Source organism: Octodon degus, unplaced genomic scaffold (assembly GCF_000260255.1).
Source record: "Octodon degus isolate 3935 unplaced genomic scaffold, OctDeg1.0 scaffold00009, whole genome shotgun sequence".
Lineage (NCBI taxonomy): Eukaryota > Metazoa > Chordata > Mammalia > Rodentia > Octodontidae > Octodon > Octodon degus.
The window spans coordinates 22,877,021-22,883,576 of NW_004524585.1; the positions used below are offsets into that span (position 1 = coordinate 22,877,021).

Sequence of the window (6,556 nt, forward strand, 5' to 3'; positions counted from 1 at the left end):
ATCACAGCACATGGGAGGCTGAGGCAAGAGGATCCTTGTGAGTTTGAGACCAGCTGGGCTACAAAGTAAGCACAAAGCCAGCCTAAATTGCTTAGTGAAACTTTGTCTCAAAAAGACACATACACAAAACTACACCTCTCCTGCTAGCCAGTTCAGGGTCTCCAAGTTGTCAGTGCTGCCACTGTTGCCCTCAGTCCTGTGGTCCCACACAGCCTGCCAGTCTACCTTCTTGGATTTAAGGATGCCTTCTTCTGTCCTTGCTGGTTCCTGTCAAGCCCCTCTTCACCTTTCAGTGAAAAGACCCTAGTTCTGAGCTCAAAGGTTCACTTACCTGAACTCAACCTCCATCAGGTTCAAAAGCTACCTTTTTTAGACAAGCACTCACAGCAGACCTCACTAGCTTCCCAGCACAGAATATCACTGCACTGCTGATTAGTGACACCCAAGATGCTTTCTGGAAACACAAAAGCTTTGCTGCACTATCTGGCAGAAACTGGCTACAAGGTGTCTTGGGAAAAGGTGCACATCTGCAAACAAAGAGTCACATGTCTTGGATTTGACTTAAAACAGAGATACCATGAGGTCTTGTGCTCCATTCCAGTCCCAATTGCAAGAAAAATTTCCACAAATTACTTGGAACTGCTGGATTCTATAGAATCTGGACTACAAAGTTCACAATAAACAAAGCAGACTACCATCCCCTGGAAACACGCAGAGACCCACCTATACAAACACTTGGATCCACTTGCTAGGGGGTATCCCCCTTTGCCTCCATAGTCCAACAGCCATTCTTGGCCAAGACACAACTGCAGGTGCCACATGCAGTACCTGCTTATACAAAAATCCTCTCCTGATTCTTCTGGCCACACACCTGCCCCAAAGCTGGGCCTACCACAACATGACTGCCTAGAGCTAAAATCAAAAAATATACTCCCTGACAGGTGCTGAGTGCACTCAGTTTATGGATGGAAGTAGCTCTGTTAGGAATGGAGTCAGATAGGCTAGCTGTACAGTGATTGCCATGGACAAAGTTGTTTTGAATGAGGCTTTCCCACAGGAATGGTCAGCAAGATGAACTGAACTATGGACCTTCATGTAGGCTAAAACCAACAGGGTCTAATCTTTCTACTGTCATTTGGAAAACCACCAAAACAATAAAACATTCTGGACCATGAAGGAAAAAGCCCTAATGCACCCTGCTTTGCCAGCATTTACTCTACTGTCTACCAATAACACCAAACCTGCACTCAAAGCAATCCAGTCTGGAATCCTAAGCCCCCTCTGGAGATCTGACTGACTCAAATATCACCCTTTAAAAACATTAAAGTAAATCATTACAAGGGCTAGAGATCTCTATTGGTGCTTATATGCCCCTACTCAGGCTGGCCCAAGATATACCCTACCCTACCCACACTGAGGAGACAAAAATGTTTGTAAGGTTCTGCTGTAAAAAATGATCCCCAGATAAACATAACCCTGTAGGAGTAGCCTATAACCAGTTCCATAAAATTTAGCTTACAGATGAGCTATACCTGTAGATATTCCCACTCACGTATATAGCCCAGGGGCATATCAACTACCTCTAGCACTCTTAACATTTCAGATTCCAGTCTTAGATCCACCATCCCAGTGTTCCAAGAGTCCATCTAGATGGTGGCTGGAGAGTTTATGTGGAGCAGACAACTCCTCCAGAGTTCACTCTGCCAGAGGAGACACACTCAAGACCCTGCCCTGGTCACTCTGGGTGCTAACCAGTCCACACACCACTGAAGCCTGAGGTCAGCTATCACAGGATTGCTCCAAGCCACAGTGTATTACTTATTCCCCTTGAGCTTTGTGCCTCATCAGGCTTTTTACCCTGGTCTGCTTTCATTTCAGCTTGCACATGTATTGATTGCTCCCTGCTCTCCCCTTAGCTGTGGTTTTTGTGTTAGCTCTGGGGGATGGTTGCCCCAGGTGAGCAGAAACCACAATAAGTCAAATATTTGGCCAACATTTGATGAGCATCCAAGATGCGTTGGACACTCTTCTAGATCAGATTAACTCCCTCGCTCCCTTGCCAGAGTAGTAGTAAATCACAGCCACTAAGGGGGAAACATATCTCTTTATAAAACCAACTCAAGGAGAGACCCTACAGTAAGGAAAACAGATCACAAACTCCTGGTGGAAAAATTTTTCCAGTCTTAGGGATCTTAGCTAGGGCACATCGCAGAACCATGGACAGCGACCCCCTTTTTAAAAATATATCCTGCCTCAGATTTTATGGTACAAAGAACATAAGAGGACACCAGCCCCCGACAGATGACAACCCAGGGGTCACACCAGTCCTTCTGTCTTCACATCAGCAGATAGAGATTTTTACTGTGGTGCCTTTACAGAGATCTGGGCACCTTTGGGGGCCTGGGCACCTTTGGGAGCCTTAACAGCCCGATTTTTATTGTTTCTTGTATAATTAATTATTGTTGTATAATTAATTGCTTACTTGGTTCATCTCAGGGGATCACATACAATATACCCAGCTAAGATTTGGCAGTAAACTAAGAAGGGGGAATTGTAGCAGAAAATACTCACGCACCAGTATACTTCAGTCTCTGTTAGTTGCCCAGCTAACAATTCCTATTCCAGTCCCTGTTCCTTCTGCTTCTTAGGAATGACTGGTCACTGTGGTGCACAGTTGGACACTGAGATGCACAGCTGGACACTGTGATGTGCAGTTGGGTACTGTGATATACAGCTGGACATTGGTGCACAGATGGTCACTGTGATGCATAGCTAGATAGTATGATGCATAGCTGGACAGTATGATGCATAGCTGGACACTGTGATGTGCAGCTGGACACTATGATGCACATCTGGACATTGCAATGCACAGCTGGACAATGTGATGCACAACTGGTCACTGTGATGCACAGCTGGACACTATGATGCATATGGAAAAACCGATCAGTAACTGCCAAATACCCTGCTTCTGGATTGCCCGCTTTCTTGTCCCATGTAAGCCCCAAAATACCAAGGGTCAAGGCCTGATATTTTTATTTTTTCTTATTTATTTCAATAAAAATTGTGTTTCCTTAGAAGTGTTCAGAATGTCAACAAAACAACTGCAACTTTTTCTTTCTCTCTCTCTCTCTTTTTTTTTTTTTGCAATTACAGAGTTGTATTCATTTAACAATATTTTTTTATAAGATGCATCAGAGACAACTGAGGATAAAAGTCTACCATCCCCATATACAACTCATTTATGCTGTGCACCAACAGGAACCTGCTTTAAATTTTCATGTCAAGTTACAGCCCCCAGACTGTACTAGGCAAGGCTGGTGGCTATTGAAAATACTGCCAGGACAGGGCTATCTAAAGGCACATTCGGTAGTGTGTTAACTACAAAAATAGATAGTGTACAGATTAAAAGAAAATCTTACATAACTTTATATTTCAATTGCTTTTCTTCAAAAGGAGTAAACTGTGTACAGGGGGATTAAATACTTTATAGACAAGAAAAAAAACCTGTGCCAGAACCATCATCTTAACATTCATCATGATGACATTCATCACCATCAGCGTGGTTTTTTTTTTTTTTTTGTATGACATTCATCACCATCAGCGTGGTTTTTTTTTTTTTTTTGTTGTTGTTGTTATTGTTTGCTTGTTATGTTTTGATTTCTTTTGTGGTACCAGGGATTGAACTCAGGACCATCTCCCCTGCCCACCATCAGCTTGTTTGTCCTCCTCTTCTAATCCTCCTCCTCCTCTTCCTTGGTTTCCTTGCTTTTTTCCTCCCTTTGTTGCTGCATTAGGTTTTCCTTTAGCTCGGTAGGCAGCGATGTCCTTTTCATACTTTTTCTTCAGCTTGGCAGCCTTTGTCTCCCATGGCTGCATGTCATATGCCGCAGTATTATTCCATGTTTCTCCAGGTTTCTTTGCGATGTAAGTAATGGAGAGGCCAGGGTGTTTGCCTTTGATTTTTGGGTGATACTCAGAACAGAACAAGAAGGCTGAAGGAGGCCTCTTGGGCACACTGGGATCCTTGAACTTCTTTTTCGTTTCTCCTTTAGGAAGAATAGAAGTTTTCATCCCTCTTTCATAAAGAGCCTTATGTGCCTTTGCCAAGTCTTCAAACTTTCCTTTCTCTTTGTAAGCCATGGTCTTCCGCTGCTCTAAGCACTTCTTTAAAAACTCTGAGAAGTTAACAGAAGCACCTGGGTGCTTCTTCTTGTGCTCCTCTCGGCAAGTTTGTGCAAAGAATGCCCAGGATGACATCCTGCCTCTTGGCTCCCTAGGATCTCTGCCCATGTTTACTTGTTTTCCTCAGTGAGGTACGGAGTCAGCCGGTGCCCATCCTGCTCTCACTTGCCCTGACACTGTCTCTATGGAGCTCAGTGAACTGCCAGGGGCTGACATTTTTATGAGGATTGATTCCTTGTCAGTGCTCAATGAAATAAATAAATCTTCCTCCAAGTCCTGGATGAAGTTTTAGAGTTTCTGTTCACCACAGCACCTACACTTGCTCTTTAGAGCCATTATAAACCCAGGAACCTTCTCATATTTGCCTGCCTTCTACTTCTCCCAGCTGTTCCACAGTAGGGATGGACAGCAGCTTATGAATTCATTCTCCTGATGAAGAAGCAGTTAGTTACTTGAGGGGGGAATTATTAATACAACTATTATAATATTTGTTTATAAGTTGTTGTGTTCATAAAAAATTTCAGTGTACTTGTATAACATCAAAGCCATGTTTTCCTATGATTGCTTGTTTGAATGAGATGTTTGACATTAATTTATTTGCCTTAGTTATTCTTGCTTCAAATATTTCTCTCCTTTCTCTCTCTCTATTTATATATATATATATATATATATATATATATATATATATATATGCATGTATTCAAGGACTACATATTTACAATGTGTACATATTCACAACTTTTAAAGCTGATTGACAGGGTTTGGTATATTCTGCCCTGTTTTACTCAGTCTTTGTTCCCTCTGCTTTTCAACTTTTGAAGTTCCCAGTGATATATCCTGAAACTGAGGTACTCTCTCCTCATCTCTTTTCAGTCTACTAATTAGCACATCAAGGTCATCAAAGTCACTATTGATTCTGTTACAGTACTTCTGATCACTAGTATTTCTTTTTAGTTCTTTCTTCAGATTTCTATCTGTTAACATCACCCATTTGACATTATACACTGCCTACTTTACTCACTAAAGCTCTTAACATGCTAGTCACAGTCTCAACCTGATAATTTCAACATCCTTGTCATGTCTAGTTCTAATGATCTGTTTCTTCAAAGTGTCTGATTGCTGTTGTTGTTAGTTACTGTTTTACATTTTTATATGTCATATATTTCCTTGTTGAAAGCCATACATAATATTCTAGGTAAAAGGATCTGCTGTAAACAGGCCTTTATTAGTGTGGTAAAGTGTCAGTCATTTAGGCCACGCTTCTGTCAGTGGAAGGGAATCATTCTGTGTTAAGATCCCAGTCTTTTATCCAATGCATCTGGAAGGCTACCTTCTTGTGTTTATTAGGATTTTGTTTCCCCTCTTTGGTGTGGCAGGAGAGCTTACTTTCCCCCTGTTGGATGTTAGAGCTGAATGGAGGTAGAATTGAATATATCCATCTCTCAGTGTAGTTATGCTCTGATAATACCCAGCAGGTTAGGCTGAGGAAACACACAGCTTCTGTTAAATTCTGTTAAAAAGAACAGAGTTCTCTGGAATAGTTATTGATTGATTGATTAATTGATTCAAGTTGCTCATTCAAATTCACTTTATTATAAGAAAATTAGCCATGTTGTTGTAGAGTGCATGTCCCTATAGACATTGAAAATGTTAAACCATGTTTATTAGGTAAATAATACTATTTTGCTGGTTTTCATATGCAAAGAAAGTTCTGTATTGCCTCTATCAGCAGACACCCTTTGAATTGTTAGCCTCTGGTAGGCAGCCTGACCGGTCCAGGTTAGATGTCTTCTCCACTGTGTAACTTGTGATCAAAGGCTAGAGTTGAAGGCACTGTACAACCAGGGTACACAAGGTTGCTTCCTTTGTGACATTAATATATCCTGTGAACTTGGGTCACATGCAAGCCTTACTGGTTTGTACAACCAGACCAACCACGTTTTTTTTTTTTTTTTTAATATGAACTCTTCCTCAGAGGGAAAATCCACTGACAAGGGTTTTGTAAAGTCTGCTGAAATAATTCATATCAGATTAAGATTAAGAACAACTTCAGCAAATCCTAGGCAATTGCACACGTAAGTCATGGTCTTAAGTTGGAGTGTCATTTGTCCTAAGGACATAATGATTGGTTCTATATTCCCACCCCAGGCATGACACTCGGGGTGTTTTGCAAAATATGCAACAACCCTTTAGAGTAGGAATGTCCTGCAGATGTTGTACCTGCATCAGTAGCTGACTATAAATCTGCTGCTCAGGAGTCCCTGGAAATGTGCCCGAATCCATTTGGCGTTTCGGCTGTGTCCCTTCTTATGGTGTTGACTTTCTTTCATTTTCCACCATAGAGTTGATGGCTATTTATTTTATTTTATTTTAT

General features: G+C 41.5%; 1 pseudogene; it reads right to left on the minus strand.

Moving 5' to 3' along the window:
- Nucleotides 1-337: 337 nt before the first annotated feature.
- Nucleotides 338-4,290, minus strand: LOC101580006 (annotated as a pseudogene).
- Between the last annotated feature and the right edge of the window lie 2,266 nt (nt 4,291-6,556).